The following is a 17,224-nucleotide window of genomic DNA, read 5'->3' as shown; positions in this document are numbered from 1 at the left end:
ACGGGGCGGGGGGGATTTTGTTGTATGCTACAGCCAGTGGGGCCAGCAGGCGGCCATATAGGTGATCAATCAGCTCCATTACAGCAGTGTCACTGCCGAGTCTGGAGTTATCCTGCCCATCACCCCTCCACACTACACGCAAACATCGCCTGTTTCTAGTCTAGACTGGAAAATAGAATCCCGCAGCGTGATGAAACTAGTCCATGAGAGTAAACACGGTGAAAAAACAGATGCGTTTGAGTTTCTGCTGTGTATCAGTGACATATTCTCAGATTCAGAATCAGGGCATGCGCATGTATAATACTAGGATGGGATTCACCTCCAATCAGAGGATGCATAAAGTTGTTTTGACAGAGATGAAGCAGATTCTGATACACTTGCTTTGAATTGCATCAAGACACAGCTTTTCAAAGCAACCAAAAATAGGATCGGCTCCATTGTGATTGGTAAGTAGCTCGCACAATGAGCCCAAAGACATTATGCAGCAGACACTCGCAATGACACTGTTCATGTTTCTACACTCAGCTCAGAATATCTCCATGCAGCCTGGAGATGCATATCTGTGCTGGCAGATGCCAGGCGAGCATTAGACAGGTATCCCACTGATGGAGTTATCTCAGTCAGCTGAAGCAGCACAGACTGGGACCATGGAGCAGCACAAGTAGGAGGAGGGAAAGAGAAGAGTGAAGGAGAAAGATGGAGGCTGGAAGGGGAGGAGAGCGGGCGGCGGGGAATATGTGATGCACAGCACCTCGCCAGCCAGCCAGCCAGCCAGCGGGACATTAATGACGATCATGTCTTGTCACACTGCTGTCGGCCAGTCAGCAGATCTTGCCCTTGTCCCTGCCCTTCTCCAATCAATTGCATCGATCTGTCCCAGGGGTCAAGGGGCAAGAGCGTATCAATAGGGGGAGAGCGGCTGATGCAGCAGGCAGAGAGGGGCGCACTCCAGACAGATCGATGACACCCCACCCCCATGTGTCTGCGTGTGTGTCTGCGTGTGTTTGGGGGGCGGGTGAAAGTAGTTATGATTATTCATTTGCCATTAACCCGAATGCATTAAGGGAATATGTTTCCTTGGGAAGAAATGGTGCTCGAGGCTGCTCATTTTTATAGGGAAGTGAGATTTTATGAGTTGGGGAGCTAGAGTAGCGTTCTGGCCAGAACCGACAGCGTTCTGGTCTCAGACGATTTGTTACCAAGGTTTCCACCCATTGGTGACGTCAAAAGCAAGAAGCCAATCTCTGCTCTCAGAGAGATTACAGATGTAAGCAGCAGTTGGCTGATTTTCCAGTGTTTTGTGCCTGAGTGTCACTGTCTGCAATACAACTAAACGGCTCACAGAACTTTGAGTATCACAAAGTGTATTAGCCTCGTGTGATGGGTCTCTTGCTTTGAATATACAGTTTCTCTGACATCGAAACAAAAATGCAGGACAATCTGCAATCTGATCACAATGTAAACACTGCATCCACTCCACAGGCGGTAACATAAATTCACTTTAGGGACTGTTTATTTTTGTTTTGAGCTCAGTGAGATTTATCTTCATATGGAGCTTTAAAGAGCAGCAGCATTTGCTAGCGTTTAGCTGAACACATGCAACAGGAAACAACTATAAACTGGCCAAAGAAGAAGAAAAATCATCCAAAATGAATTATTATTGTAGGTTTCAGCAACTTTCCTTATTGCTGGTCTAATACACGCACTCTTTAGGTTTCTGGCTGCCTTCACTGATGAAATGTAGAGCAAATGTGATGCTCCATGATTGGCTGTCTGCGCAGTGCTGCCAGCTCTTCCTGCTGTACATCATTTGGACTGCAGCACACCAAATTCAATCAAGGCAATCTTTATTTTATTAATTCTTAAAGTCATCTGAAGAACCTTGAAGTTCCTTGCCAGCGTACTTCTCAAAGGGGCTGTTATAGCAGTGGGGACAGAAAAAAATAAATAAATCAGCGACCTAAACCGGCCCTATCTAATCCCATAATTTATTTGTTTAACCATCCCATAAATGAAGGCCCAGCTGGAACCAATGACCAGCTGGACAGAAGAGTGCTGAGGCAGCATGATTCTCAGCAGCAACGCTTTCCTCGACACATCTGGAGGAACGACTGAGGTTCAGAGGTGAGGAAAGATGAGAAAATCGCAGCTCTTGAAATAAACACTAGTGAGGCACATCTTGATTCTGCATACTCTGTTAAATTTGTAAGAGCTAAAGACGAAGGAAACTAAGTTTGCATTTGTGATTAAATAAAGAAGCTACATTTGGTGCTGCCTGAACTAACTCTTCATTCCAAGCTGACTGGCATGAGATCCCCTCTGCGTTCCTCAGCACACTGTCCACTTTTCAACACTTCTTCTGACTCTTCTTCCTGTGAGTGGGTCAGAACAGCAGCAGCAGCAGCAGCAATGTGAAACCCGGTGGTGTGTAGCTGAATAAGGAGGCGTGATCTTCCTGACAGTGGGATTACAAAATGGAAGATAAAAGGCCTTCTTTGGTTTCCAGGGATTTACCAGGATCATATTCCCACACAGAAACCTGTTTGATGACAGTGACTCTACCGGCCATGCGATGCTGACAAGGATCGCTGGATTTCAACGGTGTTAGTTTCCCTCGAGATTTAATTACTGATGATCTAAAAATAGCCAATTAATTCCATTCAATAGCTGCACTGATAGGAAACAGGTAAGGGGTTTTCCACAACTGTTCACACTGGAAAAGCAGGCTAACTTTGCAGACAACCCTTCAGCCAAAGAAATTCTTCAACATCTTAACATCAAATATTTCAGAGTGGAACAGCATATCTGGCTAAGCGTGAGCGCAATTCAATGGAAACTCTGAGCATCAAACAATGAAAAAGATACAAGCTCGTTGGATAAATGACAAAGGTTGCAGAAGGGCAGCCTGCTCAGCTTCAGCTCCAAACATTGTAAAATCTGTGTCATCAATAAAAAAAACACTATCACAATGATGAAGAACTACAGCAGAATTTACAACAAAGCTCCAGCTCGAGCAGGCAGCTTGCTTACATCAAACCGTCCTGAAGAGTAACAATCTCAAGCTGATCTGCCAGGCCGTTTTTCTCTTGTGTGGTGCTTTGGAGTCATTTTACAAGCTGTGGCTGAATGCCAGACACAGATGTAGTCTGACGCAGTCAGTCAGTGGACAAGTCCACAGTAAACAAAGACTCTAGTGTCGCTGAGGCAAGCTTCAACCTGAAACTGGACCTCATATCACAAATGCACATAGTATGGAACTGTGGACAATGTATCACAAGACTTGGCAACAACCTATAAACATCCAACTGCAATAATAGAGTGGGGCTGCGTTTGGTAGACAGTTTTAGGAAGTGTTAGGTGTGTCAATTAGACCTAACCTGAGTCAGCTGTGCAAAATGTGTGTGCAAATGGCAATCACAGAGCATCTGCTAAATATAACAAGTCTGATTATTATATTTTATACTTTGTGTTTACAGCGAACCCTCTGTGTATCATAATATTTGGCACGCAGCACACATTAGAAAGACGCCACAGCCGTGTTGAATAAAAAGGCCGACGTGTAATACTAGGCCGCAAAGATGAAGCGGCGGTTTGAAACACGAGGCCATCACCGTGTGAAATAGGTTCCACCACGCAATTACACCTCAGCGAGTAGAAAGCACTTCAAAATAAGACAATATGGCATATTTTTATATTTTAGCACCCTGTTTAACTCATACTGAATTTCACAACTGTTTATAACTGGAGCAACTCCTAACATCTTTTATCAGGATTGAATATGTTAGAACTTAAAAGGCAGATGAAGAAAAGCAGTAAGCCTGAGTACAATGTGTTCTAACTAGAACTCTAGCAGGGCCATAGTGAGCTGGCAGGCCCGCCATGAAACAAAAACATCATGTGAGCCAGAGTTACATTATTCTAAAGATCAGCATCACTTTAGAGGTGCTGCATGTTCAAACTGCAAACTGATGTCATACGTGTACTCCAAGGAAAGCTAGAAGGTTGTACAGTTAACTCCCAGGGTGTAATTCTAAACCATACAACCTACTACCTCAACCCGGATGCACACATTTTCAACTAGGGTTCCTCTCATCTATGTACTGAATAAAGTCATCCTCAAGCCAAACTGTGTCTCATCACTATCACCACATTTCAGGTTTACGCTTGGAGAAAGATTGATTATTAATATATGGAGCAGTTTAAAACCTAAATTATTAAAGAAAAAAAAAGGTTCAAGCACGACGATCGCACCACAATGACAAAGACCCACAGAGGCGAGCTTGTGCTGTCAGATTCGCCACAAGATCGGATCTACGGGTTTGTGCCAAATGGTTATGGCCAAAGTAGCAAAATAATTCAATAAAGGACTAATACTGTCTCGCAGCTATAGCAACACAGGTGTAAAAAAGCAGGACGCGTGTGCTGAACACTGGCGTTCATGCAGATCACGGCAGTGCCAGTGAATACACCGCAGCTAGCAGCAAGACATTCGCCCCACACGATCAAAGTTCATCAAACAGATGGTGACAGCATTGTGGTAACTTACCCATCGTGGCTGCATCTTGCTCTGAGGATGGGTCGCTGGGCCAGTGGGTTCTCTAGGGTGGCCATTTATTTTTCTAAAAACAGGAAAAGAGAATTGCTTTTAAATACCACACAATGCTTTGCATCTGCCAGGACCTGCAGCTTAATGCTACGATTCACTTTTAACAATGACTCTTATCGTTGTGAGAAAAGAAAAAAAAAGGTTCACAGTTACATGTCAGTAACTGTTCTGACAACATCACATCCACACGGGAAAGAAGAAAAACACAAACACAAATGTGTGTATATCGGTAAGTTTCTGTGCCTCAGTTTGGGAGTGTCATATGTCTCTGCAGTTCCCAGCTACAAAATTAAATCCATAATAATAACAACAATCTGCTGTGGACTTGTATCCCAAACTAGCCCACAGAATTGCCAGAGCGGTCCTCCTCCTGGCCAACAGCAATGTGGCTGTGGTGAGAGCTTAGCTCAACTTAGTCAAGACCGCGGATAGCAGAGAGCAGAGAGCAGAGCCTGAGAGGGATGCCAGTGTAATCAAGCATGCCACGGTCAGCTACCATTAACTGTGCCAGTGCCACAGAGCCACAAACAACAGAATATTCCTACGGCCGCAGTGCGACAAAGGAAAACCTGGGATAAGAGAACAGAAAATGCCACTTACCTACGTCTCTACTATTCTGTCAGACTTTATGTTTCTATCTTTCTGTATCCACACTTTCTACTTGGGTGTGAGCTATGCGCAGTGGGTGCTAGGACCATTGGTTTATTACTTTGCTAAATGGAGGAATGATGAAAAGACCGAGGCACACTTCTAAACTGAGCTCACTGAAATCACGGCTTCAGTTCAGCGATGTGCTGTCCGCCATTTTCTCCGAAACAAAGTAGAAGAGAAAAAAATTGTATAAAAATGATTTGCTGGCATCATTATTCAAAGTTTTCCCCTTTTCTCCCTCCGTGTGTGAGTCTCTCTCTCCCTCTGCCTCGCCTGGCACCATCACAAAACCTTGGCTGGAAAGATCACATGATTTCCTACCAGAAAGCCACAGCATTCCCAGTTAGTATTCTGCTGACACTGTAAAGACATCTTTTGTCTAAATCAAAGCGTGGCCTGCCCCCTCCCAAAATCTCGCACCTTCTGGGAGGGGGTGGGGGGGTTAGGAAGTGTAAAGGGCGGTGTTAGAAGCCATAGCAACCTCTACCTGGCAGGCTGCCCAACACACGAGCACTGCGGGCTAATATGGAGTGGAGCAGGAATGCTTATCGCCTTCCAAAGTCAACTCCATGGGCGTGCTGGTTGCTTAAGATTTCAGTGCTGATGCCAGATTTTTCGTTTTTCTTGACAAAGTAAATAAAATCGTCTAGATACATGACAAACTGACGACACGCTCACACTGCACCTCCTGATTGAAATAAAGTTCACATGCTGCTGTTTTAAAACGCTATTCATCAAAATCATGTGAGCTCTTTCAGTAAACACAAACACTGGATCAAATTCGTCGCACATCAAATAAAACACTTTATGTGGCTTTGCTGGAAAGTATTAAAAAACATAAAAAAGGACACTCGGTAGTATAAGGAATCTTCTGCAAACTTCTGCAATGTTCTTTTTTGAAGCAGACGAGACGAGCTCTGTCTTACACGCTGGGATATAGTGTATCAATCGCTCATGCATCATCAGCAGCGTGTTTTCCTGTGCCGCACGCTTCTGCAGTTTAGCCAGAAAAGTAGCCAAGCACAGTCAGGTGGTTTGTTACCGTAACACAAGCATATGTCATAGACCTGTGACTCACTAAAGAGAAAGGTATCTGCCAGAGACCACACTACAGTTCTGTGCTGAGAGCATCTCACACGCCGGCCTCCTCACTCAGCTTAACGCCAGACTGTTGAGCATCTGCCTTACTTGCTCAGCTCTGACTTCAAGGAAACGATCAGTGTAGCAATGACTCCCGACCTCTGTATTTTCAATCACCGTGTTACTTTAATTTAACACAAAATGTGGAGAAATACTTCACATTTTGCACATAATCTAAAACCTTCGTTTCCACAGTGTAGCAGTCATTCAAAGAAAAGTTCACCAGTATGGATGGATAAGACAGTAAGATGCAGCGGCAACATATAAAATATTTCTGTGCATATCTTAGCCTTTATTTAAATTATATGATGCTCATTTTCATAGTGGATTAGGACATCGTTTGAAGTTATAACTGTAGACCTGCTGCAAGAAAGGACAATTTCAAACTGGCATTAAAATAAAGAAGAAAAACAGAATCAAATTTAGAGAAGACAGCGTGATAAGAACACAGGTGGAGGAGAGGCACAAAACATTTGCAGATGCATGCAAATAAAAACACAAAACAAGAAATGATCTGTTTTTTAATGTTACCCATTTCATATTCTCGTGACAAATGAGACCAAGTCAGAAACACCACACTGACACGACGGTACAGAATAAACGTTGAGCAAACACTTCGATCAGGCTCCAACCGATAGATCAACATCAAAGATGCCGGTGTAATGGGATTGTAATGCCAGTAAGCAGTCTGTTCTGAGCTGAAGATTAATGTGTGTTTCCCCCCATTATTTGTCATCAAGAGCAGCCTGTAGCAAACAACTCACCTTCACTTGATTAAATCCCTGGAAACAGAAAGAAGAAGGACAGCAGCGTGCTACACCTGTTGTCTAACTTGTGCAACGCTATCATCAGAATCTAATGTGGTTACATTTATTAAATCGTGTGCAGTCAACACCTCGCTGGTGCAAAACAAGCACACAAACGTCGACACTTCTCTGTCGACAATTCAGACCGTTCACTTAGATCTGACGGTGCTATTTACTGATAGGAAAAGGCGGCATCCTAATGTTCTTCTTGGAGAAACTGCTGTGTGCCGTTTTCATCTTTCTCCATAATTAGGTCATCTTTATTAACCACCACACAACATCCATTTCAAAATGTCACAACTCTCTCACACATACTATGTTGTGGAAAGGGAAAAATAAGTGCAAATACATACTTTGCACTGGTCTGCATACCTACGAGACAGCTAGCTCTGCGATGTAGAAGAAAATGGCCATGCGGCCACCTGAGCGCCTCATCTGATACGTCAGCCACGCTCAGCCAAAACATTCCCCCAATGAGGGGGTCAGTTCATGTCCTGAAAGGCAGAAGGCCAGGGTCAAAGTTCAAATGAGAACCAGAGGGTTGGGGGTTTGAAGGACTTCCCTTGGGTATGGAACGTACCATTATCAACCAGACAGGGGTGGAAAAAATCAACACTGTCATCGACAATGCAATAAAGTCAGCGGGGGAGGAAACGACATGATTTACATGTGCGAGGATATAAGAAAGGCTGAGAAAAGCTAGTGTTTGTTTTTATCGAATGTCCTGTTATACACTGATGGGAACCCTGTTATACTGTGAAGGCAACATACATCTGTGTAGGTACACAAACACTATATCAGTGGTTATGACGACCAAACCAGCCTCCACCTGAGACATCCTTTTGTGAAGGAAAAAATAAGTATTACATCTTTATAAGCCTGAAAATGTAAAAGCTGTGTTAAGCAGCTATTCATTTAGAAACCTGGCATTTTCAAAGTGTATAAAACACTATACGTTTTGTTATCTTTACCAAAACTTTGCATACTGGCAGCCAAAACTAAGCAGGAAGATAATTTGTGCTACTTTATTCTCTGCAGGCACACCAGAGACAGGGGGTTATTTTTGGCTCAAAGCTCTTATCTCCATTAATTTAATGTTGCCTCAAGCCGTGACAGAAAAACAGTCAACAGGTTAATCCAGACAGAGTTTGTGCAGTTCGCATTAATGAAACGTACCCATCCAGCCACTTCATTGTGTCTGAGTATGAGACTTGATCTTGCCAAGGACAAGAACCCAATAAAAAGCCCAAATATTGAAATCTAACATTGTGCATGGAATATTTTTGGATAGCTCTGTTTGCTGAGTGTTTTAGTATACTGGGAAAACACCCTGCACACTATTACTGGCAAAGAAAGCGAACAGAGTCGAGGCAGTACACAGGATTTACTTTTTCTCTGTTTCCCCTGTAGAGAGGCCTCATCTTACTGTGCCCTGCTCTGGCGCCTCTTTCTCAGCGTTCAGCTACAAGGACTGACAAAGGAATAAGATGACTTAAAAAAAGCCAATTAGCTGATATGAACAAGTGAATTGAAAGCAACATGGTCAGGCGTGTGAAACCTGCTACTGCTGCTACGACACAGGCAAACACATGTATGTGTAAGGAGCAATAAGAAATTCAGCTTAATTAGGCAGAAAAGCCAAAAGAAAGAGTCGAGCACATGCGTCTGAGCATTGGGGCTTAACATAGCAGTTGCTCACAAACATGGGCTAACCTGTTTGGGATTACAGAAATACTGCCGTGTTACTATTAACTTAGGGTAATGTTGCTTTAAAAGCTAACGCAGCTTTTCTGTGCAGCCAGCCACGGCAATGACTTTGCCCGACCCACCTGTCTGTTGATCCTACTGCCTAGCACCAGACTAAACACTGAGATTTTCAAAATGGCTTATTGGCTGCAACTGACTAACAGGCAGCCAATCAGTGCGCAAGGAGGCATGGATGGAGGACAAGAATCAGTCAGTGAGAGCAGAGGAGAGAGGAAGAGGCTGTGCAGAGACAACCGAACCTCGTACAAACTCAAGAGGGGAAAAGAACGCAAAGGCAGAAGAAAAGCTCGACACATAAACAGTAAATTCAAAGTTACTCTGTGACAGAGATATGAGTGGGTGTTTTTTTTTTTTTTTGCTGCAGTATCAAATGTTGATGCAGAACAATAATAAAGTAAAAGGGCATTTGTTTTCTGAATGGCACTGAATTGATTACCTGGCTTCAGACAAGGCTGCTATCAGACCCTGCGTTTACCATCGCTAACAGGGATCAATAGCTAATGAATTCCAAACGGCCAAGTTTCAGAAGCATAAACGTATCCTACACGACTGCATAAAGTAACCTCTACGGATCAATGAATATGACATCACGCGCAGCCGGAGGAATGCATCTTTTTAATCGACCTGAGCGTTCTCAAATTAATTCAAACGACAATTAAAATGGATCGGACTGCGTGGCACCTTCGTCCTGGAATCTCACAGAAGGTTTTTATTGTGCGTTTGGCTCCCCTCACGGCCCGCCCCCGTGCTTTAATTACCGCTGTCTCCTATCAGGCTGCTCAGATGGTAAAAACAATAGAGACACGAAAGGCTCAGGTTACCATTTACATACTGATGGAAAGAGCACTAAGCAAACGTGTTGTCATTCAAAGAAATACACTAATGTTTGAACCCTAATGGTCTAATCACTGATGAGCTGGTGAACATTTATGTGATTTGTCACAGATGTTGATGTCTATTAAAAATCCGGTTCAAAAAATCCAATCAGTTTTTAAAATATAGCCACCTTTTAAAATATGATTCACACAGTGTGAACAGCTTTAAAATGATTAACTTGTACTTCAGTACATTCTCTGATCATTACAGGCTTTTCAGAACATTTTAACATCGCGTCATTCATGTTGTCGTTCACTAGAAAGACGCTGTGTGCTATGATCTATGTGCTCAACATTAAAAAGCAAAGGAACATTTATATGTAGGTGCATTACTGCTACTAAGGGAAATTATCAGGCACAACATCAGTGCAGGTGAGCTATAACTGAAGGGACTCGTAAACAAAATATCCAAAACACTTCACCCTGAAGGAGACACAAAGGGCGACGCTGCTATTGTTTATTAGTTTAAGTTTGAGGTTGGTACATCTCTTACAGAAACCGTTCAGTCCTGTGTTGTAGTTATAGATGCTTCTTTGTGCCACATAATATCATAGAGACAGGTGTGCAAATTTCACAGAACCTCAGAACATTATATGGCACAAATAATTTTGCGCAGGCTTTCTCTAGAGGTGCAGACCGTAATCGACTACTTTAAGGATGACTTCTCATTTAGGAGGCAGAGAAAGCAGTTATCATAATGATACCTTTTCTCTGTGTGTCCTCACCAAATGCTTTCTCCAAGATAATCCCCCTGCACAGCCGCTCATTATCAAAGCAATCGTCTGACAATGGGAAGGAGAACACTGGAAATTACGGGAATTAGTATAGGACTATGGAAAAATGATTGCTGATTCAAGACCTTAATTAGGCCCTTGCAAAACAATCAGACACAATTAGGAGGTACCAGTCAATAAGCTGAAAACTCAAAAGCAAGAGGAGAGGAATTAATATCTGATGATTTTTAAATGGCTATTGGAGCTCAGATGACTTTCGCTCACAGTCGGGTACCAGACAGTTGGAAGCCTTCACGGCTCTTATTGTGGCAAATAAAGCCGGGGACTAGCAGGTAAATCAGCAGGTGAATCAGCCCTGCCTTCCAAAGAAAATGACCATTAAGGGGTAATCGAGCAACATCTGAGTGGGTCCGGAAACATGTCGGGAATCTAAAGATGCCCACGGTGCACCTTAAGAGCAGCAAGGTCAAACAGTAGCTTGAAACCGTTACGCTCCAGAAATCCTACGAGAAACAGCCGCGTCCGTTTCTCTGGGTGAATAATTTCAAATGAGCAAACATTACAAGTTTCGGATTGTCATATCCCCTCTCATAATTAACAACGCTCAAGCAGTTAATTACTTCTTGTCAAATAGAAAATAATGCCCAAAATATTATTATATCACCATATTTCTCATGACAATCCACCACAACAGCAAACGTTTGAGCCTTTGGTTTAAACCAAATTGAGTTTTCAAGATATGTCTGCATAGCGATGCTTGTGCAGTGCAGAACGTGAATACTAAAGTTAGTTAAAATACCTTGAGCCGACAAACAGAACCTCTCCAGATAGTTTGCTAACAATGAAATGTGGGTTACTGACCTAAACTGCTTCATAATCTCACAAAGAAAGTGAAAATCGATGTTTTGAACGAGTGAAACATGGCCGTGCATTTGAAAGACGAGAATTAAATACACATTTTAGCCTGAATCACTGCCTGAAAACAAAAAGATCTTTTACCAGTGAAAAACCACATCTCTGCAGGCTCTAATCAAAGAAAATAAAGCTGCCACAATTTATCTTTTTTAACAGAATGCAGTTGCTCATTCAGACAGAAAAGGCTATGATATTAGAAAAAAGTCAGACTGTAACTGGCCAAATATAACACGCAAAAGATGTACCGCAAACATCAGTGGAACTGACATCTGTAACGCTGTATTATGAACTGGATTTATTCTGCTTGGCCTCTATGATCTCCAGCACACAACCAGATCCTTACAGCACACGTTGCCCTACAATAGACTGCATGATGCTTCCATATATGTGTGCTAGATCAGGGCTTACAGCATGAAATCACATGCAGCTGGTCAAGACAATAAAGACAGGCATCTGTCCAAAGTTCATGTCCATCCACTGGGAATCAAAGCATTTGTCTTTAATTATCATTTTTCATTGACAACTTGGACAAAAGCGTGAGGTGTGCTGACACAGCCTGGAGGTGTGTGTGTGTGTGTGTGTGTGTGTGTGTGTGTGTGTGTGTGTGTGTGTGTGTGTGTGTGTGTGTGAGAGAGAGTTGGTGGAGGAAATTCTGCCGAGACCAGCTGAAAACACGTGGCTCCTCTCACCCCAGAGCCATGTCGACTTACAGGGTGCATGTCAGTCATCTGTGATTGCAGAGCAGAGCAAACGGGATGGGACAGCATGAGGATTATAAGGCAGCCTGGTGTTTCCACTGGGGTCTCCCCTGCTGGGTTACATGGTCCCAGCTCCCTTTGTCTGCTGTTAACCCGTTAAATCCCGCGGAAGAGCCCATTCACAAATGTGTCACACACCCCGGGGGTGCATTTTGTGCGGAATAATGATCTTAAAGGGGTTATACGGCATTGTCACTGATTCCAACTTACCCGTTAACCCCCCCACAGCACACATGCATACTTCCATTTGTTTCCTGGCGTGTTTGTGGTTTTAATTATTGTCAACTCTTAAGCTCTTAACACCACCTTCAAACAACATTCCTTAAGAGGATGTTCCACTGTAGTCAATCATGAGCAACAGTTACTGGTGAAACACAGCCGCTCTCTACAAACGCACCCACAGCGGGATTTTGACCACTGCATTTTCTGAGCACACTGATACCCTTTAAACTCGTTCTTTTCTATTCGAAACTAGAGTGCAATATTTTAACAATACAGACACAGCAGCCCTCTCCTGCCGTTGTGCCGAGCATACTTTGCAGCTAACTGTGTTTGCGTTATATGTTGCGGGTTCACTGAGAGAAAGTGTAATTACACTGTAGTAATGCCCTCCATGATTAATGATGTGGGCCTCTGAAACCAAACCATCAGGCCAATGGCAAATTACCACTATAAAAATAAACCATGATGTGAACAGGTCAGCCAGGCCGGAGCACAAAATGTCTCTTAGTGTGTATTTATATATAGGGTATGAGCGAATAGGGAACGAGCTCTAGTAACCCAATTAGTGTTGGTCCAGTGTCAGAGCCCAGCTCTATCAATGCTCCGCGGCTCTGCAGTCACACAGAAAAATGTATTTTCTTGAACTTTTTGAATTTAGATGAGACATTTTTGAGAGGCAGAGATGAGCTCGCACGTATGCAATTAGAGGGAGAAAAAAACAGCTGGAACATCACTTCTTGTTGAATGAAGTGCTTAGCTGGACCGATTGGGTCGAGAGCTTGAAAAAGAAAAAAAGGGAGAGAAAGAAACAACCATTTCTTTTTAATTGCTGTCGACGCTGTCACATCATCGCTGCTCCGCTAGGGCACGTCTTCCAAATGAATATGGAATATACAACCGGATGACCTAATCCTTATGGTGCAAACCCCTTTCCAGAAATAACCCAACTTTGGCTAAATCTCAAGAGCACATGCACCTATAGTCCCAAAGGCTCTCTGTAGTCAAGTTCACATTTCTTGTCTAACACTGACTACGCTGCTCAGCACATAAACACATCTGATTAGTCCTCCACAGCCTCCTCCACTACCCAACAACTCCTCCCTTCCCACTTCTCAGATGGAGATCACTTGACTCTTGCCTAAATTGAACTCTTATGCACTCTACTTTTTTGTAGTTTAACTGAAATGGAGTATTTCATTGAGAGCAAAGCACTTGGACTAACACCAACCAAGGATTCTTGTGGTTATCAGTTGACATTTGGAAATGACTCAACTGGTGTCATAAATACAACAATATGGCAAATATTTACCATGTGCAAAGACACTTGTCAAATTAATTTTCTATATCTATTGAAGTCCCTGCCACAAGTAAAACCACTACCAATAAAAACTGTGGGAGAAAGAAAAAAATCATCCTGCTGGTAATCACAAAGCCTAAGGACACCATCTTTTTGCGTTTTGCTCCTTTGCCGAAAGCTGCAATCGGATCACGGAAGTGAATCCTTGAGCGGTGAATAAAGAGCTACCTGTCCGGACATCACGCTACACCCATCATTATCTCAGCTGTGGCAGTGATTTTTGTTTTCGATGATTCATTCGTGAGGTCTGAAATGGAGTTTCACACCTGTCAGCACATCCTTAAGTGGCTTCTGTATAAATTCCAGCATCCACACATTAAATGAAATGAACAAAACACAACCTTTCAGTGCAGATAATCCATCTAAGTTTATTGCACATTCAAACACATAATTAATGAGCCATTAAGTGCACAGACGTGGGCCTTTTTTTTCTTTTTAAGAGTATTAAATTGAAGTGTGCATGCATCTTAGCATCAATCAGATGGAAGGCTGACAAACAGCCCCATTCTTTTTTAATAACAATAAATCAAAGCCTGCACATGGCTGTCTCTCTGAGACAGAGATGATCAAAAGCAGAGGGTGAGATGGCCAAACATCATGTCTAATGTCTCAACAAACTGAGGATCAACTGTTTCCAATTAGGATTACAAAGACATATGAAAAAAAAACTGAACCCATCCACCCTGCTCTCCTTTGCACACATACAAAGAAAAATAACAATATACAAAGCATGTTTGTTGTGTTTAAAAGCTCTAAATTTAAACACTGAATCAGTTTCTGCGGGTCTCAGTTTGTCCCTTTTTTCCACTCCTAAACAAGATGTGAGTCAAATGCTCGCAATCGTACAAAGCTCCGTGCACCGTGCTCTGTGTTAGTTTTAATTTCTCATTTCTTTCACTGCCGTTTAATCCAGTCACATCAGCTCCCCGAGCAGGTGAAGTCAGCCAAAGACTTTCCCACGGTCTGAGAGCAAATCCAACGCCCCGAGCCCTTCCTGAGGGCCGGCCATCTGTTCATTCTGTTTGGAGTGTTTTAAGGGGTAAAGCGTCAGCTGCATGACCAAATTCAACGTTCCAACACACCCCGCCTTCGTGAAGAAAAGCCCAAAGCATCCATTCAACTCAGCACACACGCACGTGTGCACACGAGCACACAGACACGCACACACAGCTTGTGCCCAAACACAAACAAATCAACAAATAAACAGACAGATGTGACTCCTCACATTTGACTGGTTTGCAATCCAAAACCGTCACACACACGTTGTGCTAAAGTAACAAATATGCACATTTCACTAGAGCTGATTTGAATTTGAAATCACTGGCAAAAAAAAAAAAAAAGAAAGGAAAAAAAAAGAAATAAATGAAAACGTCTTTCCTGGGGAAGAAATTAAAAAAAGGTTATTTTGTTTCCATTTTTCTGCTGCTTTGGGAGAATCCTCATTAAGATATCGGACCATATAAACCTTGACCTTTGCTCCCTCTGAGGATAAATCATTTGTGCCACGAACTTGTACCAAACCACATCATTTCACCACCAAAGCCGCTAAAAACACACATCGGGCGCATTTGTGAAAATCACTGCAGCTCGCGGGAAAAAAACAAACACCTTACTTTGAATTAGGATTTCAATCATGTGACGCATTTCTTTCTTTTCCAAGCACATGCTGCCACCCCCATCCCAAAGGCCCCCCCCCACACACTCTTTTTGCACCCCTCAAACAGACGTGCTATCATTTTATTTCCACACTGAAAGAGCGACTCTGCCGCTGGTGGATGTGGTCCTCGCCCCGGCCTGACGCATTTTTAAAATGCGTGACATTGCCTCTGTGGGAGCATGAGAACGGAGCTTCCTCAATTGTAGGGTCCCCATACCCGGCCTGTAACCATGGAAGCAGATGCCTGCCCTCCCGGCCCTCCTTACCTCCTGTCGATCGCGAGCTGTGAGCTGCTTCGGCAGTGAAAAGAGGCTGTGCCTGCCTTTCTCCTCGCTCTGACCGAACTTGCCCCACTCCTCAAAAGGAGCCATTGAACAGGTCACTGGTCTAGACTTGTTTGCACGGTCCAGAGAGCAGCCTTGATGTAACCCTTGCTCTCCCCTCTCTCTCTTTCTCTCTCTGTTTGCCACACCAGCCGCCCAGCGACTGCAGACTGTGGAGGGGCGGCAGGGAGAGGTGGGTGGGTGGGGGGGGGACACTGGAGACGTGGATTTGAAAAGGAGCCTGTCCGATTTTGCCATTGTGCCTTTTCATTCATCGATCGAATGAATATCGAACCTTCTGTCCCCGCGTGTGTGAAACGGATAGCTTAGCCAGCATTTTTTTCCCCTCTCTTCTCAGGTTTGTGTTGTGGGCCCAGAGCTGTGATTCCTTTTCTTAATACTTGTAAGAATATCTATCTATCCTTATAATTATATATATATATATATATATATTTTTTTTTTGCAAAGAAAATGTCATCTTTAACAGTTGTTGCCAAGTTTATTCCTGATGTGGTCTGGTATTTTGCTAAAGTGATGAATGCAGAAAAGAGCTGAGTTGCTTTCTTCACCCCTCACTGATCACTGGATGATCCAACATGCTTGATTTCTATAGTATTCTCTAGTATTATATTTATATTAGCGTCCTACGATTACAAATGAATTTTTAGTTATTAATTAATTAAACTTCTGCAAAAAAAAACTTTGTCTAAAAATAAAAAAAAACAAAAAGGAAAATTGGTTGAATCGAAAAAATCTGCAACTAAAATTTATAAATAGACATAAAGCACATAAATATTAATTGTTTAATGCAATTGCAACATTTGTAAAACAAATATAAACTATTTACATGAATGACTCCAGTCATATGTAAAGGAACAAAACAACTATAGAAAATAGAAAATTGAAAAAATATGAACTGCTCAGTTATATTCTGAGGAATTAGCTGTACGTACAAAATAAATAAATTAAGTAACACATACATTACTGCATTACTTGGCTCATTATTAGACCCAATGACAATATGATTTCAAGTCAAAACCACTCGACCTGTCAAGTCCTGGTAATTAATTAAATACAATCATTATGTGAAGGCAGCTAAAAACGATGTGCTTTTATTAACGTCAAGTGTGTGTGTGTGTGTGTGTGTGTGTGTGTGTGTGTGTTTACATATTGAACTGCTGCAGTAAATGGTTATGGATGAGCATATGTGCACTTGACTGGGCCAAAGAGAGAAGGCAGTGAGAGGCTTGATGACAGTAAAAGGTGGCACGATCAATGTCAACATATCAGCATTGTACAGTCATATAAGGTGATTGTTGTGATTCATAAAGAAAAACTCATTTTGTTATTTCACATATGGGTTTATGGTTTTATTTGATTATTTTTTATTTTGAAAGTAGAAAAGTAATTGTT

The 17,224-nt window shown here is 42.6% G+C and overlaps 1 long non-coding RNA gene across 2 annotated transcripts in view; it reads right to left on the bottom strand.

The window, feature by feature from the left end:
* LOC120721455 overlaps nt 1–17,224 on the bottom strand; it is a 44,459-nt gene that overhangs the window by 9,141 nt on the left and 18,094 nt on the right. Inside the window, exons 1-2 of one of the 2 annotated variants that reach the window (XR_005693170.1) lie at nt 5,207–15,747; nt 4,547–4,619 (exon numbers count right to left, since the gene is read on the bottom strand). This is a non-coding gene — a long non-coding RNA (uncharacterized LOC120721455). Of the gene's footprint in view, nt 1–4,546; nt 4,620–5,206; nt 15,748–17,224 lie in introns of those variants that run through there. The other variant, XR_005693168.1, reaches the window with a different exon arrangement.

The sequence above is a fragment of the Simochromis diagramma genome, unplaced genomic scaffold (assembly GCF_900408965.1).
Source record: "Simochromis diagramma unplaced genomic scaffold, fSimDia1.1 OVJJ01000123.1, whole genome shotgun sequence".
Lineage (NCBI taxonomy): Eukaryota > Metazoa > Chordata > Actinopteri > Cichliformes > Cichlidae > Simochromis > Simochromis diagramma.
The sequence above is the reverse complement of the archived record's forward strand: the minus strand, read 5'-3'. Positions and strand labels throughout refer to the sequence as shown.